This window comes from Hemicordylus capensis, chromosome 1, assembly GCF_027244095.1.
Source record: "Hemicordylus capensis ecotype Gifberg chromosome 1, rHemCap1.1.pri, whole genome shotgun sequence".
Classification (NCBI taxonomy): domain Eukaryota; kingdom Metazoa; phylum Chordata; class Lepidosauria; order Squamata; family Cordylidae; genus Hemicordylus; species Hemicordylus capensis.
The window spans coordinates 354,352,179-354,370,389 of NC_069657.1; the positions used below are offsets into that span (position 1 = coordinate 354,352,179).

General features: G+C 42.4%; 1 long non-coding RNA gene across 1 annotated transcript; it reads left to right on the forward strand.

Annotated features, from left to right (window-relative positions):
* Positions 1-600: 600 nt before the first annotated feature.
* Positions 601-16,401, forward strand: LOC128341239 (uncharacterized). The gene is made up of 3 exons (XR_008314276.1): positions 601-674; positions 11,615-11,661; positions 15,805-16,401. It is a non-coding gene; the product is annotated as an uncharacterized LOC128341239 (long non-coding RNA).
* Positions 16,402-18,211: the final 1,810 nt, after the last annotated feature.

The following is an 18,211-nucleotide window of genomic DNA, read 5'->3' on the forward strand; positions in this document are numbered from 1 at the left end:
GTGGGGGGGGGGGGAATCACCAAAAATCACCAGTTGGTCTTAGAGCCTTGAAACTTGCCACACCCCTTGATGCCAATCCACCCCCCTGGTGCAGCATTAGGGGCATGGGGCCAGCCCTGCCTCCTGCACCCCTGTTCATGTGCTGTCCTCCTCAATTTCCCACCTCTTCACCCAAGCTTTTTCCGTTCTTTACAATTTTCAGGTTTTAATTCATGGATGATTTTTAAATTGTTAAGTTTTTGTATATATTTTAACTTGTTTTATACTATTGTTAACTGCCCAGAGATGAAAGTTTGGGGTGGTGCACAAATGTAATAAAATAAAAATAAATAAATTACCTGGCTGCATTACCTGCAGGGCAAGCTGGGTTTTTAAAGTGCAGATAGGTGGTGGGGCAGCAGCTACTGTTGTCACCATTTCACTAGATGGATGGGCTTTCCCTTTCACTCTCTTTCCTACATCAATAGGCTTGTGTGCAAGGTGGGCGGGGGGAGTGTGTGAGAGAGAAAGCCATCCAGGAAGTGGAAATGGTGGCAACAGGTGCTGCTCATCTGCACTTTAAAACCCTGGCATGCCCAGAAAGAAAGACAACCGAGAGATGGAGAATGGCAGCAAGTGAGGAGCCAGAAAGCAGATGGTAGGCAGATGAGGCAGCACCCATGGTGAAGGACAGGGTGAGATGTTCACACTTGCCGCCCTTATAGCACAGGTATCACCTGAGGATGTTGCCTCATCTCATGGGTGAGCCACCCCTTTTGATGGCAATGGGACAAAAATATGTATATGCCATGATGCTTCTACTATACCACCTTTAACTCTCTTAAAATGTGTTGTCTGCTTCAACCAACCTTTTTGGAACGTATACTCATACCTGTGTATACTACCCCCTTATTTTCATGCCACTTGTGCATTTCCATTTTTTTCAGCTTCTTTTCTAGTTCCCATGCATGTTTCCTCCCAACCTTTGAACTGCTGTCTCTGAGGTCCTGTCTGAAGCTGATATACAACTGGGGAGCTTGACAATCTGTAATCTAACCCTCTATTATTTGTGCAAACTCAATTATCTCCAATGGAATTTAACACAAGCCTTAAGTGTGATGATCAAGGATGATGCATCTTAAATGCCCCACATTTTATTTAAAATTGATGCTGCAATTAGTTGTTTACAGCAGAGGGATTTTTTCAGAGAGATATCCAGTGCTGGCTTTTGCAGTGTGCCAGCTAAGTGGTATTTCTAGATGGTTCATTGTGTCTTGTTCTTTGTTGATTTTTCTTGTTCGGTATTCTTGAACTGCTGTTGCTGGAAGTACTTAGCTGAGAGATTCACAGAAAAAGCGCATAGCATGGGGTGGATGACCTATGAAGTCAGACATGAAAGGCTTCTGTTTCACTCTCTTTTCCCCCCAATGCTGTTTCACTTGATTCTGAAGCATTAGTAGCTGTGACACTACACAGCAGTCATTTTGTTCCCTGGAGTAGCCAGTTAGATTTGTCAATCTCTCTCTTTTTCTCTCCCGTTTTGTAGGATCAGTTGGCTACAGGCGCCTAAAGACAAATTCATTATCCAACTTCATTTGCAGTTTGTAGTACTCTGGGAACAGGTTCACACAGTGCACAAATATTTGAGATGAAGGGTTGCAGACCTCTTAATGAATTTGGTGGCCAATGGAAAGCAATTGTAACCCACCCACCCCCACACACACCTTCCTTCCTTTGCTGAGGAAAATAATAGAACATATACTAGTGTGGTACTGAATGCCAGAGCTTACCTACCATTTGCATCTATATGTTTGTATCTGAACCCTACTGAGCACAGTGGGATGCAATCCAGTTCTATTGTAGTCAATGGGAACTTTGCCTTTGGCTGCACTGGGAGATGGATAATGCCACAGTGAACATCCACAGTTAGGCATTGAGAAAATAAAGGTAGATGTCTCTTTAACTTTGGAGATGCCTCTTTATCCACTGCCACACATTATGGTAGAAGGTAGATAGTCCTAGAGATATCAGTCATGTGGCAATATATTAAGCTTCAGGTGAAGCCACACATTGTGATTCCCTACCTCTACACAATTGCATTTTTAGAGAATGACTCCTCTCCAAACATAATATTGTAAATGTATTCAGGTGTCTGCACACATATACTTGTTTTTGTGTGAATGACTGTACGTGTGTTCATTTTAAAAGTGAACCTGGGTACAGATCCATCAAATGCAGTGTACCAATAGGATGTGTACAGAGATATGTGCACTGTATATCATGTATAGGCGTGTACACAAAACAGAACTTGCGGTTCATTTTGGATTTGAATTGAATTTGAACCACATCACATGCTGCCGAACTGGTTTGGTCAAACTAACCAACTGGTTCTGGCCATTTGACCAAACTGGTTCAGCAGTTTCATGATACTTTAAAGGGGAATCCAGTGAACATTCCCCTTTAAAAGAAAAAGGCGGGAAAGCAGCTGGGGCGGGGGCGGGCAGTGATAAAAGTAATGTAAAGCACTTCTTACTAGGGATGTGCACAAATTGATTTTTAAAATTCAATTTGTACCCAAATTGAATCACCCCCAATTTGCTTTGGGTCCAAATTTGGCCAGCTAGCACAGGGGTCATTTGTTTTGTCCACAAATTTCCTGAAACAGGTAGGTTTGGGTACAAATTGTTTTGTACCCGAATTGATTTGCATAGACAGCAGGCTCAGGCAGTGATTCTCTCAGCAGCAGGAAGGGGGTGAAAAAAATTCTTTTCTCTTTTGCTCAATCAGGAAATCAGGAACAACAAGTGGAGAACCCACTCCAGGCAGTAGGCAGGCAAGGCAAAGCAAAGCTCCTCTCTCTCTCTCTCTCCTCCCATGAGAAGAAAGGCAGAATGGTGGCTGCCTCCTTAAGTAAATTTGAAAATCTCTCCTTCAAACTCCACCCCTTGTCCCTTCTTTGACCCTTCCCCTAGACAATGCATGGTCAGTCACACCTGGCAACACAAGAGTTGAATGGAAACGAGCCAATCTGGAACCAGGGGGGAATCACCAGCCAATTGTTGCACCCTGTAAGTCACCAATCCAAAGCTTAGGAGGGCAGGATTTTTTTAAAAAAATTCTGACACAAAATGGAGACAGCAAGAGAGATCACCACAAAATGGAGGTCCGAATCTACCAATCTACCAGTCCGAAATCTGGGTGATTTGTTTTGGGCCCAAACCTGGCCAGTTAGGACAGGGACGATTTGTTTTGTCCACAAATCTCCCAAAACAGGTAGATTTGGGTATAAATCGTTTTGTACCCTAATTGATTCACACATGCCTACTTCTTACTGATCAGCACGGCGGCTCACACTGCTGCTTGCCCCCTCTCTGGTGCTGCCCACGTGTGGAGGTACATATATACAGAGCTGCCCACCCCCGCACGTGGTTGTGGCCTCCATGCGTGCCCAGAGGCCATTTGCATGGCTACTCAAATTAGCTAGTTGCTTTTGGGGGCCAAGTAGGAATTTTTTATTTCCACCTGATTGGATCTTGGTGGTTTTTGGGCAGCGGTATTTCTCTTTGAAGTCATTTGCTGTGTGGGCATGTAGGTAGGGTTGGGCCATTAAACAGAATTGAAGTAGTCACACTGGCAGGTGAGTATGGGCTTGGGGAGGCAGTGTCCAATTCCAGCTATAGTGCTCAAATGGAGGCACCCTTATTGTATAAATGGGATCTCAATGGAACAGCCCCTCAGGAAGGATTGTGCAACTCTGAAGTACCTGGAAAATGGAACCGCTTTGATTGGCCCACTCAGAGATTTGGGGTGTGGGGGTAGTGACTAAGGCAACTCCTCTTTGACACAGGGAACTGTGTGGAAAAGAGGAAGCTATGGTACTCAACTAACTCTCTGACCTGAGAGTTATGGTAGTTAGTCCCATGGTCCTCAGAAGAACTACAGGAGCTGAAGCAGCAAGGTAGACGACTAGAGTACAATTTGCATCTGACAGATTGCAACATAGAGCACATTTGAAGATCTATGCTCAGGCAATGCAGGCAGCAAATAAGTGATTCTTTTCTGTCCACATTGCTTCCACAAATTCACATTCAACTTCATTGTCTGGGGTTGTGAGGGGGCTAGTTTATGCCCCCTCCACTTTGAATTTGGAACCATCTGTTAATTGCTGTGATGCCTTTAGTGACTTTTTTGCAGATAAAATCTCTTGTACACATGCTGAACTAGACTCCACAGTTATTGCAAAGTCTATTGTAGAGGTGTCCAGCAAATCCTCTTGTAGGATTGAACTGGATCATTTTCAGTTTGTGACTCCTGAGGAAGTAGACAAACTGCTTCGGACTGTGCATCTCATGACCTGTTCTCTTGACCCTTGCTCAACTTGTCTTATTTCATCTGGTAGTCATATTATCAGAGACAGTCTGGTAAATATTATAAATGCTTCTCTGAGGGAGGGCAGGATGCCACCTTGTCTTAAGGAGGCTGTTACCTTATCTGAAGAAACCTGTATTGGACCCCTCAGAGTTGGCTAATTACAGACCTGTTTCTAATCTTCCTTAGTTGGTAAAATGATTGAGGGGGTGGTTGCTTTTCTGCTCCATGCAGTTTTGAATGACACAGATCATCTAGACCCATTTCAAACCAGCTTTCAGGCTGGCTATGGGGTTGAGACTGGCTTGGTTGGCATGGTGGATTATCTTCCATTGGCTATAGGCAGAGGGAGCATGACTGCGGATCCTTTTGAATTTCTCAGTGGTTTTTGATACCATTGACCATGGTATCCTTCTGGGTCATTTGAGGGAGGTGGGTCTGGGTGGCACTGTTTTACAGTGGTCTTGTTCCTACCTCTGTGGCAGATTCCAGATGGTGACACTTGGAGACTGTTGTTCTGGAAAGCGAGAACTAAAGTGTGGAGTTCCACAAGGCTCCACACTGTCTCCAATGCTTTTTAACATCTACATGAAACCGCTGGGAGAGATCATCAGGAGGTTTGGTGTAGGGTGTTATTAACATGCTGATGAAACCCAGACCTATTTCTCCAGTCCAACTTCATCAGGAAATGGCACAATTGTGGGGGAATCACCTACCCGGAAGCAGAGGGCCAGGAGGATTGCATTGACGCCCAGGCGGGGGAATCTCCAACAACCCAACTTGTCTTGATGCAGTGTGGCACCAGTGAGAAACCTGCCCATGCTCTTCGCAATTGTCCCCTGCAGAGAGACAGGGAGGTTGGTTCAGTCATTGCCGAGATCTTATGAGACTTGGCAAAGGTCTCATGATGGCCAGGCAAGTTCTCGCGAGATTTTGGTTTGAGATCTCGGCTCTGGCTGAGATCTCATGAGAACTATCTTGAATGCCAGAGACTATTTAAGAACAGGCTGGCCAGTGCTGAAGGGCCAACCCAAAAAGAGGGCTTGGAGGTAGGGGTGTGCACAGAACCGCAGAGCTGCGGTCCGGCACTGTGGGGTGGGTTCCTTTAAGGGCGCGGGAGGGTTTACTTACCGCTTCCCCCCCTCCAGCGCACATATTCTTTGTAGTAATTGGGGTGGCAGGATACCTCCCTGCCGCCCCTTCTCCCTCTTGAGTGCAAAAGGCTTGCTGGAGCCTTTTGCGCACGTGCATGTTGTGCGCGCGCATGTTGTGCGCGTGCATGTCGGAGAGACGTGAAGCTGACGCACGACGTGCGTGTGCACAAAAGGCTCCAGTAAGCCTTTTGCACTCAAGAGGGAGAAGGGGCGGCAGGGAGGTATCCTGCCGCCCAATTACTACAAAGAATACATGCGCTGGAGGGGGGAAAGCGGCGGGAGGGGTAAGTAAACCCTACTCCACCCTTAAAGGAACCCACCCCACCCAAACCGAACCGGCCAGGTCCGAACTGGTCCAGACAGTCTGGAGGCCTTTAGAATGGCCTCTGGACCGGTTCGGACCCATCCCTACTTGGAGGAGCAAGAGCCCTATGATATAGGTTGGATCCAGGGCAGGAACATTTAGCAGAGGCTTGTGAAGGTAACAAGCTTTAGCAAATAGACGGAGCCCCAGCCAGTGGCAATGTCTGAGACTTTTATTTATTTTATTATTTAATTTTATTTAACATATTTTTATACCGCCCAAAACTTACTTATCTGGGCAATTTACAACAAAATAAAAACAGAAAAAGTAAAACATTAGTTAAAACAAAACCAAAATTTTAAAACATTATAACAAATATTGTTTTAAAACAATATTTTAAAGGAGCATTAAAACCATTTAAACAATATTAATTAAAAGCCTGGGTGAACAGTTGCATCTTTAAAGACTTTTAAAAAGCTGTCAGAGTGCATTCCGAAGCCTCAGGGCAGCAGTGGAGAAGGCCCATCGGAGTAGCCACCAGACGAGCTGGTGGCAAATGCAGATGGACCTCTCCTGATGACCTCAATGGGCAGTGGGGATCATGATGAAGAAGATGTACTCTTTTGCCAGTTAATGTAAGCTCTTTGGCACACAAAATCCCCTGGGTCCTAGGAAGAGACATGACACCCCCCTAAATGCCTGCATGGAGGCAATAATGGACTGGATGCGGTATAACAAATTGAGGTTGAATCAAAACAAGATGGTGGTTCTGTGTGCCAAAGAGATTATATTAACCGGCAAAAGAGAACAACTTCTTTGTCATGAACCCCACCGCCCACTGAGATCATCAGGAGAGGTCCGTGTGTATTCCCCCACAATTGTAGGGGGTTAGGAACTGACAGATGGTTTAGATCTGCCTGTTTTGGATGGGGTTACACTTTTCCTGAAAAATCAGGTATGTAGTCTGGGAGTGCTCCTGTATCCCAAACTCTCCCTAGTTTCTCAGGTTTAGGCAGTGGCCTTCAACCTAGGGATGCCTAGGGATGCTTTCTATCAGCTTTGGCTGAAATGCCAGATAGGTCCATTTCTGGAAGTAAATGACCTTAAAACAGTGGCAAATATGCTGGTAACCTCCAGGCTTGACTACTGTAATGCACTCTACCTGGGGCTGCCTTTGTACCTAGTTTGGAAACTTCAGTTAGTTCAAAATGTGGCAGCCAGATTGGTCTCTGGGGTAACCCGGAGAGACCATATTATGCCTATCTTAAAACGGCTGCACTGGCTGCCAATATGTTTCCGGGTGAAATACAAAGCGCTGGTTATTACTTTTAAAACTCTGAATGGCTTAGGTCCGGGCTACTTTAGAGAGCACCTACTTCGGTATGATCCCCATCGCTCACTGAGGTCGTCTGGAGAGGTCGGTCTCCAGTTACCACCAGTACGTGGGCCGAAGGGACCATGTAACGCTGATTTTGAAAGAATTGCATTGGGTGTCGATATGTTTCCGAATGAAATACAAAGTGCTGATTATTGCCTATGAAGCCCCCCCACCACTTGGGTCCAGGGTACTTAAGAGAGTGCCTTCTCTGTCATGAACTCCAGAGATCATCTGGAGAGGTCCAGTAGTGACTCAGAACCAAGTCTTCTCTGTACCTGCCCCAGGGCTCTGAAATACACTTGCTGTTGAAATAAGGGCGTGTCCTTCTCTGCTTGCTTTTAGGAAGACCCTCAAGACATTCCTGTTTTCCCAGGCTTTTAAATGTCATATAAAATTTTAATGTTTTTATCTAATATGACTGTTTTATGAATTTTAACTTTTTTGTATTGTTGTTACACTTGTTGTGTTTTAACCTTGTACACTGCCTAGGGATGTCTATATCAGGCCAGAAATATGATAAATAAATAAATAAATACACACACACATACATAATTAAAAAAACCAAACTGCTGGCAGCCTCCAAGCCCTATTGTTTCACCCATCAGTGAGGAAGACAGTCCTCATAGCGAAACTGCCCCCCACAGGGGAGGTGTTGCCCACATTTAGATCATTGTAAACCGCTTAGAGAGCTTCGGCTATAGAGCGGTATATAAATGTAAGTGCTATTGCTATTATATCCATATCCAATCCTCTTATATCATATCTTTATATGTGCTAATAGATTATGCCATCTACCCCAATCCAAGATGGTGGACACATACACTTTGGAGGCACAAGTGGGCTAACTTGTGAACCGCTTAACCGATTTGAATTAAATTTGCTACAGCTGTAGGGACACCTCAACGGCGTAGATTGTGACAAAGTCATCCAACCCAATTCAAGATGGCAGACACGTAAACATGTGAGGTGCAAGTGCACTAATTGTGGACAGTCTAACTGATTTGAACCAAATTTGCTACAGCTGTATGGACACATAGAGATGTTGCAAAGGTGTAGTTTGTGATGATGTCATCCACCTTGATCCAAGATGGTGTATGTGTGAACTTTTGAGGTGCAAGAGATCTAACTTGTGAACTTCAATTTGAACCAAATTTAGTCCAGTTGTAGAGACAGTGAAAGGAAAGTAGGCTGATTAGTTCTTAGTAGAACAACTTATTTTTCCTGGTTGTGCCACTGCTTTCAGATGAGGGATTAGCTAACTGAATGAAATACCAATAGACAAACTGGAGTTGCAAATTTTCTTTTAGAAATGGGAGTTGGTAATCTCTGTTTGTTGGAATTGCTTTTGGGCATAGACTCAAGTGTAACATGGACTAGTTACTATTAGCTCACCATTGTCTCCTCTTTGTAACATAAAGTCAGAATGGATCAAGAAGGGTTAAAGGAGTGGAGTTTTTTCCCCATTATTTCAAAGTAGGAATATGATTGAGTGAGATTTAAAAGGAGTTAGTAAATTTGAGTATGATCTCTTGAAGGATGATTATCATTCCAGATTCTAGAACAATTAATCATGTGGATCTCGGATACAAGCTCTTGATGAAAATGTTACTTGTATACTGGTGTGTGTGTGTGTGTGTGTGTGTATAACATTTGAAGATGAAATAAGTGTACTGAATTAATTGTTTGCAATTGTTTGTAAATACTTTCATACTTCCTATGACTTGCATTTTAATTAGGAAGCATTATTCAGAGTAAAGAGTTTGATACACTTTTAATGACTTACATTTCTTTGGGAAAGGATCTTATGCAATTAGTTACCATTTCCTTTTGTACTACGCCCACATTATTTTACATAATTTTTAATAACTATATAGATTGCACAGATCATATTTAATAGGAAGATGTTCTAAAAATTGAGCTAGCTAATTACTTGTAGGTTAATAATTGACTTGCTTAAATTTAACTATCTTTCCGGGCTTGGCTGTGATTAAAATCATTTTGTTTAATTTGTATTTTCAGTAAAAGTTTTAGTTGCTAATGAATTAAAATGAACAGCAGCTACTTTTAAGATTCAACATGAAAGCTAAAACTGTAGGAATACTCTATTTTTGCCCATGGCTCTTCCATGCTCTTAGAAATGGTATCCTTTATAAAACTGTAGCAATATCCATCTACATAATTGAGGTTGCAGTCTGACATTATGAGCTACCAAAAGCCATTCATGCAGTTCTGTTGAAGCCTTTCATTCTATAATATCTTATGAGCCAAATCAGTTCTTCCTGGCTGGCCTAAACACAATCTAGTAGTTAGCAATGGCCTATAGGGCTTATAGAATGTCATACTTGATCAGAACTTCTCTCTGTACCTCAGACTGAGCTTCTCTATTATTTCCTTTCTTTTCTTCCATAATCTTCTTTATTCCATGATTTCTACCATGCCTATTCCTTCCAGCAATAACCTTCTACCTCTACTGCTCAAATCCTCCCTTGTACCTCATACAAAGTTAAAGAGAAACAGAAGTGTTCCATTGGGATCCATTTTGGGATCCAACTCAGGTTTCTGCAATTTTATTAAAATGTCTGAAAGTCTCTAGTGCCATCTTCTTGCTTCTCTACAAGTTGCATAATAGATAGTTAATCACTTCTAGAGCAACTTCACTTCTTTTAGCATGCTAGTGAAGGCAAAATTAGGCCTGTGTGTGTTGAAAAAATTCAGATTCAGATTTGACCTGATCCAAATTTGACAATATCATATTTGGATTCTAAGGGCTCTGGCAATATTGAATATTGGATTGGATTTGGAATATGAATCTGCATTCTGACTTAAATTCAGAATTTTCCCAATAGCAGTCAATAGGGAAAGTGGTGGGGGGAGGAGATCACCAAAAACCACCCGTTTGTTCTAGACTAGAGCCTTGAAATTTGCTGCATGTGGGAAAGGAGGTCAGGGATACCTATAGTGAATTTGAAGAGTACTGGTCAATCTCCTGATGTTTGATGGATCTTTGAATTTTCTGTTTAAAATGACTAAAAATTGTCAATTCTGGCTTGTTTCAAGCCGGAACTTTACAAAAACTTCTGAAACTTAAGACACTTGTACCAGCATGTGGAGGAATCTTCCCTTTCCCTTCATGCCCCTTTTGCTCCCCATTTTATGTTTCTGGAACAGATGGGAATATAGTTATGAAATCTGGCACACATGAAGTCCACATTGGAAGGACGCTGTGCCATTGTTTTCAAAACTATGGATCACTCCTCTGATTTTTGGTGATGTGGAGGGAAAAAGGCATTCTAAAATTGTGAAATCTGGCTCGTTTCAAACCATAAATTTACAGAAAGTTTTGGATCTGAAGCCCCTCTTGGGACCATCATTCCACCCCCATGTGGAGGAAAAAACAATAGCACTTACATTTATATAGCACTTACATTTATATACCGCTTTATAGCCGAAGCTCTCTAAGTGGTTTACAATGATTTAGCATATTGCCCCCAACATTCTGGGTGCTCATTTTACCAACCTTGGAAGGATGGAAGGCTGAGTCAACCTTGAGCCCCTGGTCAAGGACATTCCTGGTCAAGGACATTCCTTTGATGTTATATTATTTTTCTTCTTTTCCATTACAGGAAGAGGCAGACCTTTTAAAAAGGATTCACTTCTTTCAATCCCTTAGTGGCTAGAAGGGAAAGTAAGAAATTCTTTCTAACCATAAAAACAGAAATATTCTAAGTACTTTTACTTATACTGAGAGTGTAATTCTGCAATGGGGAAGACAAAAATTAATATAAAATCAAAGGAATGTCTTTCTATTACTTTCTGTAAAGTTCTGGCTTAGAAAAAGCCAGATTTCACAGTTTTAGCCTTTAAAAAAAATTCCAAGAATTCTCCAAAATATCAGAGGATTGATCAATTTTCTTCAAATTCACCACAGGGGGCCCTGACCTCCTTCCCTTCATGTGGCAAGTTTTAAGGCTCTCGGGTTTTTAGTTTTAGTAATTTTTAAATTTCCCCATTCACCTCCATGGGGAAAAATACAATACCATTTTGCTAATTCCAAAATTCCAAAGTATTTTAAAAATCAATTTCAGTATTTCAGAATTAATTCAGACTTTACTGAACCAATTTCTTTAAAAAAAAACACAGAATAGGATTTTATTATTTTTTAATAATTTGGGGCAATTTTGGGGAAAAAACCACTTCCAAATTTTCAAATCTGAATTTTCACAGGCCTAGAAATTAGTTTTACAGGTAGGGTTGCCAACCCTCCACGATTGGTCCAGAAATCTGCATTGGTCTCCAGGTGACTATTGAAAGCAATCCTGAAGATTTTACTGTCTTGATATTTTGGAAAATATTGGTGGGAAGAAATCTCCAGAAATAACTTCAATCAGAGCTGGAATTCTAATTACAGACTGTATTGATTTCCCTCCACAGAAGATTGTAGAAGGCAATCCACTGAGTTTTCTGGGAGAAAGTAAAGGGTAAGCAAACTATGTTAATGGGACACAGTTGAGGTGGAGGGAAAACTTTCCTTCTTGGGCAATGTGTTGGAGAACGTAGTAGCATCTCAGCTCCAGGCTGCCCTGGATTAATCTGATTAATTAGATCTTTTCCAGTCTGGCTTCCGAGCTGGATATGGAATGGAAACTGCTTTAGTCGCCCTGGTGGATGACCCATGCCGTGAGATAGTCAGAGGGAGTGTGACTCTATTGATTCTCCTGGACCTCTCAGCCACTTTCAATACTATCAACCATGGTATCCTTCTGGGACATCTCTCTGGGTTGGGACTTGGGGGCATGGTTATACAGTGGCTTTACTCCTACCTTGGCGGGTCGTACTCAGAAGGTGGTGCTGGGGGATGCCTGTTCCACCCCCTGGCCTTTGGCCTATGATCCACAGGAATCTATTCTGTCCCCCATGCTGTTTAACATCTACATGAAACCTCTGGGAGAGGTCATCCATGGGTGTGGGCTGCGGTGCCAGCAGTATGCTGATGACACCCAGCTCTACTTATCTTTTAAGTCAGCAGACACCAGGGAGGCAGTGGATGCTCTGAACCATGGTTTGGAGGCTGTTCTGGACTGGATGGGGGCAAGCAAGCTGAAACTTAATCCAGATAAGATGGAAGTGCTCTGGGTTGGTAAAACTGATTATCGGAGTAGTGAGGTAAATCTGGTCTTGGACGGGGTCACATTCCCTCTGAAAGACAAAGTCCACAGCTTGGGGGTGCTTCTGGACCCGACATTGTCCTTGGAAAATAACAGGTGGCAGCAGTGTGCAGAAGCACCTTTTACCAGCTATGGCTGGTACGCCAGCTGCAACCCAACTTGGAGAAGTCGGATCTGACCTCAGTCACTCATGCGTTGGTAACATCCAGATTGGACTACTGCAAGCTGTCTGTGTGGGGCTGCCATTGAAGACTCTTCAGAAGCTTCAACTGGTTCAGAATGCTGCCAGAAGGATGCTCATTGGTGCAAGTCGCTTAACGAGTATAACACCCATCCTGTGGCAGCTTCATTGGCTACCAGTTCACTTCCTGGCTAGATTCAAGCTGCTGGTGTTGACCTTTAAATTCCTATATGGCTTGGGGTTGGGGTACCTGTCAGACTACATTAGCCTATATGAACCTGCCCGGGCCCTCTGCTCGTCATCTCAGTCCCTGCTCATGGCCCCACCACTAAAAGAAATCCAATTGGCGGGGACTAGAGACAGGGCCTTTTTGGTTGTGGCCCCTTGGCTTTGGAACACCCACCCTGAAGAGCTTCGCCATGCTCCCTCTCTGTTTTTTTTTTTTTTTAAACAAAACTAAAAACACATCTTTTTAAAGAGGCTTTTAAGTGTTTCACCTGTTGCGTATATCTGGTAGATTCTTTAGTTTTTAGTTTTTATAATTCTTAGTTTTTAGCCTTAAGAATTTAATTTGGAATTTTAAAAGATAATTGTGATTGTAGTTTTAGCTTGGATTTTTAACTTGTTTAATTTGGATAATTTTATTAGTCTGATTTTATATTGTAACTCTTTTAGAAACGTTGTGAGCCGCCCCGAGCAGTATTGTATACCGAGCAGGGTATAAATAATTTAAACAAACAAATAAAGTTCCTCTCCACTTGAAAAAAAAAAGTGGACCTCTTTCTCAGCAGAGGAGAGCATTTTTGTGCATCTTTCCCCTTTGTCTTGTCTGCCTCATTCACATTCTTCTAGACACCAGTTTGAATCCTTAGCTGGAAACTTTTGTTTTGCCTTTTTAAAATTCTGGATTCAGAATCAAATTGTTTTGACTTTTTGAATTCTGATTCTTGTAGTCAGATTTGTTTTCCTGAATATTCAGCCTTGCTCCTGAAGACAATCTGCAACACCCCTGAGTAAAACACGATCCTTCAGTGTGGATGGATTTAAATCAGGGTTGCACAACCTTGGTCCTCCTGCAGATATTGGACAACAGCTCCCATCAGACCTGGCTGTTGGCCATTGAGGCTGGGGATAATGGGAGTTGTACTTCCCCATTAGGGGGGTAGTTTGTAGGGGTTCCTGAGTATTGTTGGGGTTCCCAGGTACCCTATGTTACTCATCAGGTCATGGGAAGTCGCTTTGCTCAGTTTGGTCCCAATAAGCTGGGAGTGGGAGGACTTCCTCCTCTTGCATCTCAGAATACCCTGTGCCATGAGTGTGGTGGCCACTCATCAAATGGTCGTGCTTGGTGTTGCTGCTCCTTCCCTCTGTTTGCTGCTGGAAATGGTGGTGGGCCAGGGTGAAGCCTATTTACCCAAGGGTGATTGTGCACACAATCACCTACTGAAAATGAACCACAGGTTCATTTTACCTCGGTAAAACCCCAGGTAAAAAAAACAGGGCTACCACAGAGCCAGGAGTGGAGAGCTCCCATCACTCCAGATGACAGGAGCTGCTTCGGCTATCCCAAGTGGCGTGTGTTATGTGAATAGCCTGAAAAGGTGCGAGAGCCACTGATTCATTTTTAAGATTGTAATTTTATTTATTTATTTATTGTTGAATTTATATACCGCCTTTCATTAAAAACAACCCCAAGGCAGTTAAGTGTAAGTGTAGGTATAGCATTTCCACGAGGAGATTTAATTTTAACCATGTTGTTTTTGAAATGAGAAATGTAATATTTTATTTACATTTTCTTTATACAAATTAAAAAACTGATTTGTATTAAACAAATTTTGTTCTATAATCCTTTCATGAGATTGTTCAGGCATGGAAAATGGCAGAGCCCAAGCCATTTGGGGAGCCAGTATTGTGTAGTGGTTAGAGTGCTGGACTAGGACCGGGGAGACCTGAGTTCAAATCCCCGTTCAGCCATGAAACTAGCTGGGTGACTCTGGGCCAGTTACCTCTCTCTCAGCCTAACTGACTTCACAGGGTTGTTGTGAAGTATGTAGTACACCACTTTGGGCTCCTTGGAGGAAGAGCGGGATATTAATTAATTAATCAATCAATTAATTTAGGGCTTTATAGGTTATAACCAGCACCTTGTATTTTGCTTGGAAACTTATTGTCAGCCAGTGTAGATCTTTCAATACAGGAGTAGTATGGTCTCTTCGAGATGTCCCACAAACCAACCTGGCTGCCGCATTCTGAACCAGTTGTAGTTTCCGGACTATACACAGGGGCAGTTCCACATAGAGCGCATTACAGTAATCCAGTCTGGAGGTTACCAGCATATGTACCACTGTTCTGAGGTCGCTCAAGAAATGGATGCAGCTGGCGTATCAGCCGAAGCTGATTGTTGTTAGGGATCCCCCTTTGCTTTTAAACAGGAATACTTACGCTATTCCCATTTACAAGCATCCCAAACCAGGCCAAACTGGGCTGAACTGGACCGAACCAGTTCAGTTCAAATGCATGGACTGAACTGCCAGCCAGTTCTAATGAATCAGTTCGTGGACTGTGGTTTGGTTTGAATTCAGTTCAAATTTGAACTGAACTGTCCAAAACAGTTCCATGCACACCTCTAAGGGAAGGCTGGTAGGCAAGGCCTTGGATTGGATGTCCTCCTGGGAACTGAGTAGAGGCTTGCTCCAACATCAGCTGTTGTAAAGCAACAAAGATTCATCGAGAGGATCCTTGAATGGAGGCTGGAAGGTTCTCATGTTCCATTCACTCCAGGGTCCTGAACACATCACAGCATCTGAATTACTCCCTGAACCACTTCTTAAAGTTGAATTATTCCATGACCCAGAACTGAATTGGAGAGTTAAGAAAAACCATTATTACGTTCATGGTTTTAAATGTTTAATGTTGTTTTTAAATTATTTTGTTTAAATGATTTTAATTGTTTTATTGATTTAATTCTGCTCTTAATTGTTAATTGATTTTAATTGTTTTTATTTTGATGCAAACCGCCCTAAGACATGAATGAATGAATGAATGAATGAATGAATACTGATGAACTGGAAGTGTACCAAGATATTCAACTCCCTGATACAGATTGGTGACTACATAAACCCTCAAAAACATCGGGTTTGGAAAATGAATGTGACATGTCTGTCAAATGTGCCTTTTCTGAATGGAGCAATCCTCTTTGCTCAGTAGTGCTTCTGCACTTGGATTGTTGTTTTCTGGGTTGTGCATCAGGCACTTACAACAATTACATTTCCCAGGTACCCTGGCACCTGCGGTGCTGCCATACTTGTCCTCCAAGCACAGGGGAAGGAGGAAGAGAAAGAGAGAGAGGGAAGGAGGAGTCCCTATTTCTACAGTCATCAACCAGAGAGGAAAGATGCCTTCCTGTCATAACCATCTCTGCTGTCACAGCTGCTGCACTGTGCCAAAACTTCAAAACCCAGCAGACGTTCAAACTGCAAATTTTGGATTCTTATATTGAAATTGGATCCCAAAATCCAACATTTTGGAAATGAAATCTGACTGATCTGATTGACTATATGAATGAATGAAGTTATAATGAAATGTACTTAATTATATTGCAAGTCAGTTGTACTACATATGCTAACAATACAAGTAGCTTGTAGCTACTAGCTTTTAGCTGTACTATAAGCTACTGCATGTCTGTTGTCAGATGCTGTCAAACACTGATAGCTGCATGTCTGACATTGTCAAATACTGACAGCCACTAAATGCTATCTGTCAAATCTTGTCAAATATTCATTTCTATATATCCGAAACTGTCAAATACAGACTGCAGTTTCATGGCAGTTGTCAGTTATTGCCAAATAGTGGTAGCTACATGTCTAATACAGTAAAATAGTTCACATCAATGGTTGCATGCAGTCATCTATTAAATATTGCTTACATATCATATTCCATCAAATTCTGTCTATGGTTGGAAGTCAAATTCTGATACCATAGAAAATGTTTGTAGGGGAGAATTCTACAGAGACTTTGGGGAGGCAGGGGAGTTGCTTTAACTCTAATCCAGAGAAACACATTTGTAATCCACTTTACTGTAGTAATGTGATCAATATTTTTGATCTCATGTGGTATCCTTTTAAGTAGTGTCCTACTACTTAAATATTGTCTTTAGTTTTAATTCTTTGAGCCTTTCTCACAATACATGAAAAGGGTTCTAGGGTGGTCTGCGGGGAGAGTGGGTTACACTTATCCTTCCTGCAGATGAGATGTGCTGTGTCCTTGGCAGCTCCTGCCAGTCGCTCCAGGGGTTGGGGTGCTGAAACATGCCACTCCACCCCTGGAGCTCCACTAATGGGATATCCAACCCATGAGTCTGCCAGCCACAGCTGCAAGCAGCTGTGGCTGACAGATGATTGCTGAAACGGAGCTAGGAGAGTGCTCACTCTCCTAACCCCATTTTGAGGGGTGGCTTCACAGACGGGTTTACTGCCGTGTTACCATTGGGATGGGGCCCAATCCCGGTGGTTCACACATGCGTGCAAAGTGGGCTGAGCTTCATTAGCCCAGTTTTGCGTGTGTGTGAATATGCTCTTCATGTCTGGATTCTCACAATCATGGTGATCCTGATTAAAGAGTTAACCAGGATTGCTGATCTGGTGGAGCAGGTTGTGAGAATGCAGATTTCCCAGGAAATTCTGATCAAACTGCTGTGGTGAAAATGCATTCAACCAGGATAGATAACTAGAATCCGTTCCTGGTTAAATGTAGTTTAACCACAGCAATTTTTCTAAGATTGCCTGGGAAATCTGCATTCTCACAACCAGCTTCCTGGGGCTCAGTAATCCTGGTTAGCCAGGATCTTTAAGGAGGATCATCATGGTTAAATGCAGACATAAAGAGTTAAAACTTAACACAATATGTAAGTATTTGCCATGATTGTGAGAACACAGCCTATAGATTCCTGTTAATAAATATTCTCACAATAAATCACCAAAACTGTCAGAACTGACAGAAAAAACAGAGCTGCCATGGTATGTGTGTGTGTGTTCATTCAAGCACTGAGGTATAAAACATAATATTTGAGTGAAATATAGGATTAATTACTACTACTACTACTACTACTACCACTACTACTACTACTACACAGTATCTGGAAACTACTCTACTCATGGAGTAAATGGTAGAGTAGAAAGTGCTTACATCCAGGTGGTTATAATTTACCCTCCCCCTGCACTCTCTCCAGTCCCATTCCCCAGGACTCCCCAATCCTTAGAAGCACCTTTTCAGGAGTGTCATGGGGAGGAGGAAGCATGAATGCTAACTTGTGCTCATGCCAAGTGTGAAGCCCAAGTTAGGATATAACCCATTAGGATTTGAGGTTTGCCTTCTTGTTTCTGTGCTTTTGCAACATCACCATCAAATTTTCAAGTTTTTACATCAATAATGAGAGCTAAAAGCATTATGTTTGCTTCTTCGTTTCTCTTTTTTTGAAGAAAAGTTGAAATCCAAAGGATTTTAAGGAGTGCCAGCACACCACATGAAAGAGAATTGGAATCCCAGACAGTTATCTGCTGTCTATACTACATATGGCAATGAATATAAGTAATGATTAAACTGAAATTCTGTCCAAGTACAGACATTTTACTGATATTTCAGTGCCTGCTAATGATGCTTCTACCATAGCCGAAATGATTAGTT